Below are 13,153 nucleotides of genomic sequence, written 5' to 3'. Positions count from 1 at the left end.
TGGGGCAATTGTGCTGAAAAATGGAATGCACACCAGAGCAGAAGCCAGTTTCGGGATTTTACTATTGAACCAACATGGGGAAAGAGCAGGACTAACTCCAATCGTAACCCTGGACTGTTTACAATGTCCATCCATTTAACACAATTTATTCTGTTCAGATTGAGAGTATGGTGTCAAGTAGGCTGAGGAGAAATTTTCTCGCTTCTCTCTAAACCAGGTAGGCCATATCCTGCTACTAAAGAAGGTGTTTACCCAGCAACTTCCCACCCACAGTTTCAAAATCATTCACCTCCTTAGAACTATCAGAGAATATTGTCCTCTGCTGCTGAATAGCATAACCCAGTGGAAAACAGAAACCCTCATTCATTAAATGGCTTTCGTTTATTACTGAAAACATAGAGGAAAAAATCTCCTAAAAAAGAAGAAAATAACTCTTTCTAAAAGCATATTTATATATAATATTTTCTTTTAACTTCCTTTGTGCCTTAGCCTTTGCTTCAGTTCTGTGAAAGATGTGGGTATTGCTATTTCCATCTAGCGGTGAAGAAACAGGCACAAGTGATTAAATGGCAACTCATTCTCAAAGCCAACCTGAGGTGTGTGTGCTGCTGTCTCTCAGTTTTTGTCCTTGGGGAAACCTAAATTTAATAATCCATCTGAGGGGTGAACTGCTGCACAGGGCTCCTAGCAAAAGTACACTCACCTATCTGGCCTTGTTAATGCTTTTGTTTGTAGTGGGTTTTGATGTCTACTTTTAATTCATTTAATTATATGACAAGTACTTTTTGAACATCGACTTTGCACAAGATGTTCTGCTCAGTAGAGAAAGGAAATTGGGGAGGAGGTGCTTCTTTATAAAGCAACGTAAAAAAGCCCACTTTAGTGGTTCTGATTTTGGTGTTTGGTGGTTTTACAGTCTGTGTGTGTGTGTGTGTGTGTGCGCGCGCGCGTGCGCACGCGCGCTCATGTGTATGTTCATACATATTTACGTTCAAGTTGGGAGACCCCATTTGACCCATGTTAGCTTTAAATTCCTTTTAATAGCTGGCTGTGATCATGGGCTCTACAGACTGAAAGGCAGGTTACACACCATAAATTCATTCACTTAACACATATTTGTTAAGTACCTATAGTTCATATTAGCTTCTCCAAAAAGACCCAACAGGAAGATTACAACCTAGAATATACGCATGTAGGTGCCACAGGTAAAGATCCACAAACCAAGGCACTGAATGAATCTCAGTCCCTTTTAACTGCAGCTTATGAACCTAAAAGAGCAAAGTCTTCAGGCAGAAGGTTTAGCAGCTTCAAACGTAATGGTGGAAAATACAGGGTGGGGCAAAAGTAGGTTTACAGTTGTGAGTATTGGAAACATAGTTTATTGTTGTATTTTTTTTTTAATATATTTTATTAATTTTTTTTACAGAGAGGAAGGGAAAGAGAGATAGAGAGTTAGAAACATCGATGAGAGAGAAACATCGACCAGCTGCCTCCTGCACATCTCCTACTGGGGATGTGCCTGCAACCCAGGTACATGCCCTTGACCGGAATCGAACCCGGGACCTTTCAGTCCGCAGGCCGACGCTCTAGCCACTGAGCCAAACCGGTTTCGGCTAGTTTATTGTGGTATTATTTTCCATATGAACAACTGTGAACCTACTTTTGTCCCACCCTGTAATTAAGATATCAACTAGAATTTAATTTTTAAAATACTTATGTCTGAATATTGATTAAAAATATTTCCTCTTCCATCTTAAACATCAATTAATATGATATTGTAATTGATTCACTTTCACCATCCAATTTTTTGTCTTACATCCAGAATTCCTCAAATCTTTTATAAAACAGATTGTAGCAGCTGAACTTGTGAATGTTAATGTTGCTCTCTAATTGGTAGCATTTTCATTCCTGTCACTAAATTTACAAGCTGGGGCCTGTTAGGCAGTGAGGTGTGGAAGCCTGGCCACATGGGCAGCAGTGGATGAGGCAATGTTTGAGCATGATGTCATTTAGTCGTCATAGCAGCCCTGTTAGTGGATTGATTTTTAAATTTTATTTTAAAAACTAGAGGCTTGGTGCATGAATTCGTGCACCAGTGGGGTCCCTCTGCCTGGCCTATGGGATCAGGCCGAAACTGGCTCTCCGACATCCCCTGAGGGGGTCCCAGATTGCAAGAGTGCTCAGGCCAAGCTGAGGGAGCCTACCAGTGCACGATAGGGGCTGGGAAGGGAGGTTGGCCAGCCAGAGAGGGACCACAGGAGGGCTCCAGGACATGTCCGGCCCTTCTTGCTCAGTCCCAATCCACTAGACCCCAGCAGCAAGCTAACCTACCAGTTGGAGCATCTGTCCCCTGGTGGTCAGTGCACATCATAGCAAGTAGTTGAGCAGCCTTAGCATATCATTAGCATATTACACTTTGATTGGTTGAACAGATGACTGGATAACTGGACACTTAGCATATTAGGCTTTTATTATATAGGATAAGGGGGAAAAAGTGATTAGGTTAAATGTTTTCTAAGTCTAACTGGTTATAAAAGGAGAAGCCAGACCCAACCACACATCTTTCTAAAATTAACAAAGATAAGCATGAACTGAAGTCAGAGGTAAGATGCTTTATATGAATTAACTTATTTATTTATCACTAGGATTGCTTAAGAAAACTAATATTACTTTCTCAGTTTTATATTTTTAGAAACCAAAAGTCAAAGAGATGAACTGGTTGACTAATCTTGTAGGTCTGATAAGAAGTAGTGGGGACTTAGCCCTGGCCGGTGGCTCAGTTAGTTGGCATGTCGTCCAGTACCACGAAAGGTTGTGAGATCGATTCTCAGTCAGGGCACATACCTAGGTTTCAGTTTTGATTCCTGGTCAGGGTGCTTACAGGGAGGCAACCAATCGATGTTTCGTGTTTCTTTTCTCTTTCTCGTTCTTCCTCTCTCTCCCCACCCCCTTCTTTTCTCTCTCAAATAAAAAAGAAGTAGTAGTGGGATTTGAACTGAGGCAGTAAGATGCCAAAGTCTCTACTTTCAAACATTATCATATACTGACCCCACTAGCCACTGAGAAATATATCTAGGCCCAGAACTAAACATCATGTGGTTCCTGGTGGCTATAAATATTGTTATCACAAATTGAGAGTAGGCAGATTCAGTTGTTAATAAAATACTATTTGTCAAATAGTTTTTCTTATGTATATCTTCAAGAGTAATATAGAATGGGCAAGAAATTAAAAGGTGCTAAAATGAGGAATAAACAAAATTCCAACACCAACTCTCTAAATAATTGAGTGATCTCAGGCTCTTACAGGTAGGCAGCCCTGGGAAATTAATTACAAAAGAAATATTAGCATATTGTATTTATTAAGCACTTATATGAGCCAGGCCTATGCATATCTTTCACATATTATTTTATTTCTATCTCTCAGCATACCTGTAAAGTTGAAATTATTATCCCCATTTAAAGATAAGATGGCTGAGACTCAGAGAGTTGAAGTTATTTTCCTGAAGTGAGAGCTAATATGTGGTAGAGAGAATTGTGATCCCAAACATTTATTTCTAAAGCATGTACTGTTTCTAATGAATCATTCAAGTCAAGAGGTGGCATCTGTAAAAGTGCCTAGTAAGTACAATACATTATTTTAACCAAAGCCTGTAAAGTTGATGCTAGGTTTACCGCCCTACATAATGTCATAATAGAAGCATAATAATATAATGTTGGCGTAAAGGCAAACAGACCCCCCTATTTTCTGGATTCTGGGTACAACTTTTATCATAATCCACTGAGACATTCCCCTTCTTGTCAACTAATAGGCTTTTGATGAGACCATTTTAAATCCATCTAGAAATGTATTATACATTTTAATTTGCTCTATTTGAAAATATACATATATATTTTCATTTAATTAAAATTAATGGCCTTCACACTGACGGAGATTTTGAGTTCAGAGTTCACTATAAGGTTTAGTGCAGAAGGGGTGCCCGGCACAAGTGCAGTGCATTTGGGGAGGCCCTTTTGGCACATAGGATGGCGATGTCCTTTGCAAGTTTAATTCTCTCATCCCCAAAAGCAGTGAAGAGAAATAACAACTTGCTAACAGATCATGGGACTCTTTGTAGCAAGTGACACTGCTTTGGTTTGGGTTTCTGTTTCTCATTTATACCGAAGCATTATATTTGACTTAATTTGAAAACTTTCCCCTAATATGAGTGGGTAACAGAGGAAGGGAAATAGAATTTAAATACCATAAAAGCAACCCTTAATATAGTGTCATTGTGTGCACAGTCAGGCTTTGGATATTAATGGGAAAATTAAATTATGGGCTTTATTATAAAACCAGAAGATTAGGCTGTTCATGCCTATTGAGAATACTCCTCAAGTAAAGTCTTCCTCGAATCCTTTAAGCTGTGTGTGTAATTTATTAGAAAAGCAAAGTCCCTTCCATACTAAATTGTCGAAATTACTTTTCCTTAAAGTCAATAGATACAGTAAGATTTTAAAAAAATAGCCCACCAATCAGAAAGGATATATTCACCCCTATGTTCATAGCAGCACAATTCACCATAGCTAAGATTTGGAAACAGCCTAAGTGCCCATCAGCAGATGAGTGGATTAAGAAACGGTGGTACATCTGCACAATGGAATACTACGCTGAGGTAAAAAAGGAGTTCTTACCATTTGCAACAGCGTGGATGGAACTGGAAAGCATTATGCTAAGTGAAATAAGTCAGTCAGAGAAAGATAAATATCACATGATCTCATTCATTTGTGGAATATAATGAACAACATAAACTGATTAATAAAAACAGACCCAGAGACAGAGAAGCATCGATCAGACCATCAAACCTCAGAGGGAAGGTAGGGGAGGGCGGGGGTAAGGGGGAGAGATCAACCAAAGGACTTGTATGCATGCATAGAATCCTAACCAAGGGACACAGACACCAGGGGGGTGAGGACATGAGTGTGGGGGACTGGGGGGCAATGGGGGGATAAGGACACATATGTGCTATCTTAATAAAAATAAAAAATAAAAATATAGTTGAGATTCAATGACAAACCCATTTAAGCCTCTCTCTTCATCTCAAGTCAAATTTCACTTAACACATACCGTGAACATTAAAAGGCAAACACATCAGACTGGCCACCATTTCTTCCAAAAACAACAGGTTGTCTGGTTTTGCAGGCTGCAATGCGGTCAGCAGTCTGTGTTCCTGTCCAGTATCACTATTTCATTCATAAAGAGATACTCTTCCTGGAAATGGGAGATGAGGGGGAAATTCCACAACGTGAAGTCATAGACCATATCTCCTAACAACTTTATCTGGTTGGACCCTAGGTGATTTGAAAATAAGAGGAAAGTTAGGTTGTCTGCGGAACACAGGGCGAATGGTTAGAAACGATCTGTCGAAGAAGCATTCTATCTGTTAAATCATGGAGTGCTGCTTTAAGTGGACTGTCTGTTGAAGTCACCTGGGCCGGGTAGATGATTTATTGCTCCAGAGGAGAGACGAGGAAAAAGGGCAGGTTCCTTTCGCACTCGTCTGTCAGTAACAGCATTTGCGAGTCATTCTCTTGGAGCGGGTTGTGCAGTTTGAGCTGGACAATGAAGGGTGGGTTGGCCAAAGTCTCAGTGGGTTTATTCACAGGAGTGAAAGGGAAGGAAGGGAGGGGCTGAATCCAGCAAATTTTACTGAAAGGAATTTATTCTTGAAAGAGCACCTGAGATGCTGCCCCCCTCGGGGCTGTGCTGAGGCTGATCAAATGGCAAAGCTGCCAACAGGTAGGGAGCTGGGCAGCGGGCCTGACAGTCCACCACAGTGGCCAGGCTGCTTTTGATCTCCCAGACTCGCCAGGCTTTGCAGCTGTTCTTTCTCGAAAGCCCTGGCAAATGGGAAAAAAATAATTAATTTACCCTGAGCACACAGTCGGGTTCAGAAAGCAGTCGGGCTCAGGGGTGGTAGATCCTCCCATCCGGCCCCAGGGGCCCCTTCAGCGCTCTGCAGGTCAGGTGCGAGGATGCAAGTAGAAGAAATGGAAGGGATGTTGCTGTGCGAGCTGAGTGTCTGTGAAGAGAATGCACTTGATTGCTGTCAAAGCGTTAGTTCATATTCACATGGCTCCCAATCCAGCCGCTTCCTAGAGGACCAAATAGGAATGCATAATCATTTCATTGAAAAACTAACCATTTGCCAGGCTGGTGTAGCTCAGTGGTTGAGCACTGACCTATGAACCAGGAGGTTATGGTTTGACCCCTGGTCAGGGCACATGCCCAGGTTGTGGGCTCGATCCTCAGTGGGGGGCGTGCAGGAGGCAGCTGATCAATGATTCTCTCTTATCATTGATGTTTCTCTCTTTCCCTCTCCCTCTCCCTTGCTCTCTGAAATCAATAAAAAATATATTTTTTAAAAAAAGGAAAAAACATTTACTGGCTGTCACAGTGCTAAGACAGCTTAGTTTAGTTGCATGTGCAAGGCATTAAACAGTTACATCCATGTGTCTATATAAACACAAAATATGATTTGGCCAGTGAACAAAAAGTACAGGTTGCAATGATTGAGTCTAGCAGGGCTACCGGATCTGGGGAAAGTTCATTTCAGCTGAGACCCCCAAACAAAAGCTAAGGAGACTTAAAGAAGTACAGAACGTAGGGAATAGTCCAGGAAACACAAGGAGCCTTGAGTGAGGTGTTCATTTCTTGCTGCTCCCTTGACTGGCTCCCTCTCCTCCTCTGCAGCAGTTTCTTTACATTTTTATGACATGTCTGGGTATTTGCTTTCCCTATACACATTTGCTAACTGTCTTTCAATAAAACCCATTCTCTTTTGTGCATTCCCCCTCCATTTGACAGGATAATCCATAGGACTTTGTGGATCAATCACAACATGTTTTTAAACTTCTTTATTATTGCTTATTAGAATAATGACAGAATGGTAAGTGTAGATTACACAGCCTTTATTCTCTCATTACAGGAAAGAAAACAACTAGAAAGAAACAAAATTTTCGTAGAATTCACCCTGCTGCCCCCAAGAATTCACATGGCTACATAGCGAATAGGCTCACTATTCTTGGAATAGGAGTTCCTTAATCAGCCTTTGTCAGTTGCCCTGTGCTCTCCAATGAGTTCCCACCTTAACAAAATGATATGAAGTTCTAAAGGCAAATAAAGGGGGGGGAGAGAGAGAGAGAGAGAGACCGAGACCCAACAAACACCAGCCCCCCACACCCCCGCTCCATTTTTCTTCTACTCTTGAAGCTTACTTTATTTGGACTTCAGTTGCACCAATTTTTATTTTTAATTGCTTTGTCGAAGACAGTCAATTTTTTTTCATGGTCCACCTGATATATCTTCACAGTATGTTGGCTTTTGCAGAGTTGTAAATGGCTCATTTATTTTACATTTATTTTCTGCCAGGGTTGAAGGGACATATCTGACTGCCTTTGGCATGGACTTTTAGTGCCTTTTCAACTGCAGCCTTTATTCTCTTCAGTGATGTTGGCTGCATCAGAAAGCTCTCAGATCGTCTGAGCTGGACAACATTTGGCAGCTGATTTTCTCTTCCTATTATTTAGTAGAAGCAGAGGTGCCCCTCCCAGCCCTCTTTTAGAGCTGAGGCTCCACCCCTTGCTGGGAACATTGGTGGCTCAGGGCACTTTGGCTGAGTCCCTGTCTGGGTAATGCTCTCAGCCAAACAGTTCAAGTCCCCTGTGCAGGGTCAGGACACAACCTACCCTGATTAATAAATGATTATGAAAGCTGGGCCCCTTGTCTCAAAGGGAACCATTTAGAAGGCCCATTCCTTTTCTGGGAGATTGACATTTCTGAGGCCTTTCTTGAGACTAATTCATAGTTAAATACTCTCTCTTCCCAGTGCTATTTCCATGTCCTTCTAAAATATGTAGGTATTGAGAGCATTCCTCAAAGAACTTCTGTTGTTTAGGTATGGTAAAGTCAACAATCAGGAGATGGTTGCCACTGAAAAATGAGGCATAGTTCTCAGGAGGAGGGGGCAGGCCACACCATGAGGCAACGCTGGGGAGCACCAGGGTCAAGAGTGAAGGGGAAGAAGGAACTGTGAGCAGTAGCCTTTATTGTGATGTCCAAGGAAGGAAGAAAAGGCACAGGGTGTGCTCAGTGGGATTTGGCTGGTCAGCGATAACCCCAGAGGGCTCGGGCACATAGAGGCTGCTCTCACTTGTCTGGTGCCTGGCCTCGATGTGGTTAGAATGGGTGGTTCTGGGTGTGGATTCTGAATTGTTTGGTCAGAATCTGAAAAGCCCACTTCCGGCAGGTTGTTTACTATCTCCAAGAATTGGGCAGCCCAGTGTCAGCAAGGCTGCAGACGTCAAAGCATCCAAATACAGAAGCTAAAAAACATGGTGAATTCAACTTCCTGCACAGAAATTTTCACTTCAGAGTCTGCCTCCCGAGAGCCAGACCTAAGATGCCTTCTGTCTCAGGACCTACAACACATACTGCTTTAGGCTCATAGTCCTCCAAAGGTTTTACTGGTCAATGTCTAACAACTGCTTTTTCAAAAGAAAAAAAAAAGCCCTAATCTGTTGAAGGTGTCCATTTCCATGGTGTAATGCTCCCATCATGGCTGATTTCAAGGTAGTCACGTGATGTCACTGCAACCGTGGTTGGGAAAACAAACGTACACAGTCAGTTGTGGGGAGTTGGTGTAAGCTGGCTCCTCAAGTGCAACAGAATGTCCTCCTGGTGTCCTGTGAAAAGATAATCAGCCCTTCCTGGTCCTTTTCTTGGGACCAGCAATTGGGTCCTTGAAGACATTAATCCCAAAATCATTAGTTACAACCTAACTACACTTGAAGAAAAAGTTCAAGATGTATGTTATTAACTTTGGGGCAAAGATACTCTAGGACCAAAGGAAACGTTATCATTCCATTTTTGTTCTTTACTGCATGCCTTCTGCAATCTTTTGTAAGTTATTACGTCTACACCATCCCCTTGACTGACTCTAAGATAAGATGCAACTGGTAGCCCTTTAAATGATCAGTAACGGAGAACTTCTTGCCTAAAATATCCAAAACCTTTAGAGTTAAGAGAATTTCAAGAATCAGGTCTCATCAGTAATGGTGCCTCTGTAAAGCTTGATACTATTACATGTCTGAGATCTTTACCCCTATTTCTTCACGTGCATTATAAGTGCTATAGCTGCCCTGACAACAGATACAGGAACTGATGGGGGGGGAAATCTGTTAATCTATATCCAGAAGCACCGTTTCCATGGTCTTTCCCTCAAGTTGTTATGGCACTACATTCTGCCATTCAATCGAGCAGGCTGGAACAGAATGTTTCCTTCCACTGTATTTTAAAAGTAAAACAATTCCCGCTGTTGTATCTGTTCCTTTGCAGTTAACCCAATGAGAAAACACTCTAGAAGTCCAGGACTTCTTATCCTGCTGTCTCGCTGTCCTCCTCCAGGAGCCAACTTGTTCCTGAGCAGTTGTAAGCCACCACATAGACTTTTCAGGAAATACTTAAGGAAACGATGCAATGTCCTAGATGTTCCGAGGAAGTACTAACAAGACTGTTGGAGTCTGGACTGTTATTGTCAATTGATTGCATTTCCCATCCTGTGGAAACCTGGATAAAATTAGTCTTCAAACCTACAACATGGTGCACATGTTGGGAAAGAGGTTAACAGGGCATGTCACTGGTATACCAGATGATCTAGGAAATTGGAAGTTTCTAAGAAATATTTAGCCAGTATTTACATCTGCTCTCTAGATCGTGTGACCACTGTGACGACACCAGGACTGAACAAGGATAGTTGCAGTCCAGATTGTTAGTAACACTCAGAATCTGTTTTCCACTGTGAAGGGCACACGCTCTCTGGGGATGCAGGGCCCTGGGGAGCCGGGGTTACTTCTCTTGGAAGATGTTCGTCATATTTCTTAAGAATGTCGTTCCATCCTGCTCATTAAAGACATCATCTTGGAAAGTTCACTCATCTTTTATTCTGAAATGTCACGTCTCTTCTGCGGTTCATCCTCTCCAGTGAATTTTTTTATTTAGGATATTGTCATTTTCATCCCTGTCAGTTTGATTGGGTCTCTTTTACAGCTCCCATGTCTCTGCTTAACATATCCCATTTTCTTTCTCAGCAAGTTGAATCTATGGAGCATCTGGAGTACTGGCAATGCTTATTTCTTAACCTGGGTTTTGGATCCATGGTGTTTGCTTTACATAATGTGGTAAATTTTTCTGCATATGGATTATATTTCAAAATGCAAAGTTAGATGGTTCAAGAAATCATATTAATTCCACATTCAAAATATCCAAAATGCAACCACCTCCTGAACCATGCCTACCCCGACTCAAGTCTCCATCATTCATTAACTTGCCAATAGCCAAGACCAACCCACTGGCCACCTTCTCCTGCCCTTGCACCCTAGAGTCTTTAAGCTCATATGCTACTGTCATAGTTTTAAAATGCAAGTTCAACCATGTTAGTCTTTTGCTTAAATCCCAATGGATTCCCATCTCATTCAGAATCCAAGTGAAAGACTTTGTTTAGCTTACAAAGCCTTACATGACCTGGCATCCTCCTCTCTCTCTGACTTCTTTCTTAAAACATATTCCCTCATGTTGTCCACATCAGCCGTCCCGTGTCCTTCCAACTCACTGGGCACTCACCTGCTTCAGCACCATAGCACTTAGGATTTTCTCTTCCTAGAACATTCTCCCCGCTTTTATCCCCATAGCTTATCTCCATCAAGTGTATACTCGATTTTATCTGCTTCTTAAGAGTATCCCTGTTCCTTATTTAAATCAATATCCTTTCACCCATACCCCCTATTCTTTTCTCTATATTTTTATTTTTGGTCTAGTACTTACCATCATCTATCGTATTATATGCTTTATATTCATTTGTTCTTTATCTGTCTTCATCAAACTAAGCATAAACCCTATAGGGGAAATGATTTCTATCACTTTTTTAAAAAAATTCATTGCTTGAAGCTTCAGTACCTATATCAGTGCCTCGCATGAAGTGTGTACTCAGTATTTGTTGAATGAAGACTCTGAACCATTACTCTCTACTTTCAGGTAATTTCTCCTCCTTGAAATTAAAAAATAAAAAGCACCTCCGTTGTTTATCTCATTGGCTGTACATAATCAATAAATGTTTGTTGAATGAAGGACTCCTAGCTACTGGCAATGTAGTCCTTTTACCCTAATGGTTACAGATGGGGAGTGGGAGTATGCACTCTGAGGTTCTATTCTGGGGTTTTTCTCATTGCATTCAATATGCATGAATATTCATTTGCTGTTTATTTTGGGACCTAAATATCAAATACTATTTAGTAAACATGTAGGTGTGGAAAGCACCAGACAAGCCGCTGCAGATTACAATAAAGCCCACACTATCTCCAAGGCTCTCAAAACATGCCTGCAAAATGCCATGTGTGCCTGCAGTGGACAGTGTGCTGCAGAGCCTGTGCTTGCATATGCAGATGCTGATTCTGCCAACAGGTCCGTTCTCTGCAAATACAACGCAGCCACTGAGGACATATTTACTTCTCCTGGAAAGGCCAGAACAGTTGGGTGGACCACAAGTTAAATGCGTGCTGTTGGATTTGCCAGGATAGTTTTGGAGACTGGAAATGATTACCTCTTGGCTGGGATAGATTAGGGAGCTGTCGCTGTCGGTTGTACGAGCCCCTGTTTTATCAAACAGGACATAACGCTTGTTTTCGTGAAAATATGCTGCTGGTCAGAGAAAACTACCTCTGTGCCTCAACCCTAGCACGTTTGGAATGGCAGTGCTCACTCATGTCTCTTCAATTACACCTAGAAGAGTGTTGGATGCCAGGGAAGAGGCCACATGCCCTCGCTCCCAGCTCCCAGTTCCCCCGGCTGTGGTCCTGGCAGCCCTGCCTCTACCCCAGGTACTGAAAATCTCTGACGTACAGTGGCTGGCCCTGCAAACAGGACTTGTAAGTAGACTGATCAAAGCAAAGCATAGCAGAACCAGTATTTCTCATACAGCGAGAGTTTATTGAAAATATTTGCAAAATGTTAGCGTAGGCCTCATCACTTTACAGATGGGGTAATGCGTTCCCAGAAAGATGAACTAGTTACGAGCATGGTGTGATTAAAACCCGGTCACCTGACTCCTGACACCATGGTCTCTCCACTGTGCTATCTCACATTTGTTAGCCACACGGGCTCACAAATATTCATGTATTTTAAAAGTCACCCGAGGAGCAAATAAAACATGTAAATCCTTGGGGCCTGCCTCCCAGAGACTCTTAACTTGGAAAGTCGGTGATGGAACCTAAGAATTGTGCTTTAGCATGTACCCCAGGTGAATCTGATGTTGATGGCATCAGGTCATAACGTGGGAAATTCTGGTACCAGGGAGGGTCTTATTAGGGAGGATGTGTAATATATAGATTAGTATTCCTCTAGGAAGCCCAAAGACCTGTATTTATAATCTCACTTGCTAATCATGTTCATCTGAATGAGTTCATTATTGAACCTCTCTGAGTCTGTTATCTTACCTCTAAAAGGAGAACTCACTGAGTTGTGAGAATTATATCTATACAATAGTGTGTGTGCGTGTGTGTGCGCGCGCGCGCATATGTGCATGTGCTAAGGCAGTGTGCTTGGTGCATAATAAGTGCTTAATAAATTGTAGTTATTGTTTTCATCAATAAAGTGCCTGTCATATACCTTGTACTTTTAAATATTCCTTAAGTGACATTATTGCTATTTTGAAAGTCACTAAGTCATTTCCCAAATTCCCATATGTGAGCAGACACATACATACACATACATATGCAGGGTGCAGCAAAAGTAGGTTTACAGTTGTTCAGATGGCAAATGAAACAAGAATTCATAAATAATAATACATGAAAAAACTCTGTGTTTCACACACTCACAACTGAAACCTACTTTTGCCCCACCATGGATATATATGTATTTAACATGTAATATCCTATATAATGAAGAGGTGATATGCAAATTGACCATCACTCCAACACACAAGATGGCCACCACAAGATGGCCTACAGGGTAGGGCAGTTGGGGGCGACCAGGCCAGCAGGAAAGTGAAGTTAGGGGTGACCAGGCCTGCAGGAGGGGGCAGTTGGGGGGACCCAGCCTGCATGGGAGGGCAGTTGGGGCGAC

General features: G+C 41.9%; 1 pseudogene; it reads right to left on the bottom strand.

The window, feature by feature from the left end:
• Positions 1-8,612: 8,612 nt before the first annotated feature.
• LOC139010102 (nicotinamide phosphoribosyltransferase pseudogene) lies at positions 8,613-9,480 on the bottom strand (annotated as a pseudogene).
• Between the last annotated feature and the right edge of the window lie 3,673 nt (positions 9,481-13,153).

Source organism: Myotis yumanensis, unplaced genomic scaffold, assembly GCF_028538775.1.
Source record: "Myotis yumanensis isolate MYYU_CA2020_CCGP unplaced genomic scaffold, mMyoYum1.0.hap1 SCAF_5, whole genome shotgun sequence".
Taxonomy (NCBI): Eukaryota; Metazoa; Chordata; class Mammalia; order Chiroptera; family Vespertilionidae; genus Myotis; species Myotis yumanensis.
Note: the sequence above shows the minus strand (reverse complement) of the source record. Positions and strands in the feature narration are given on the sequence as shown.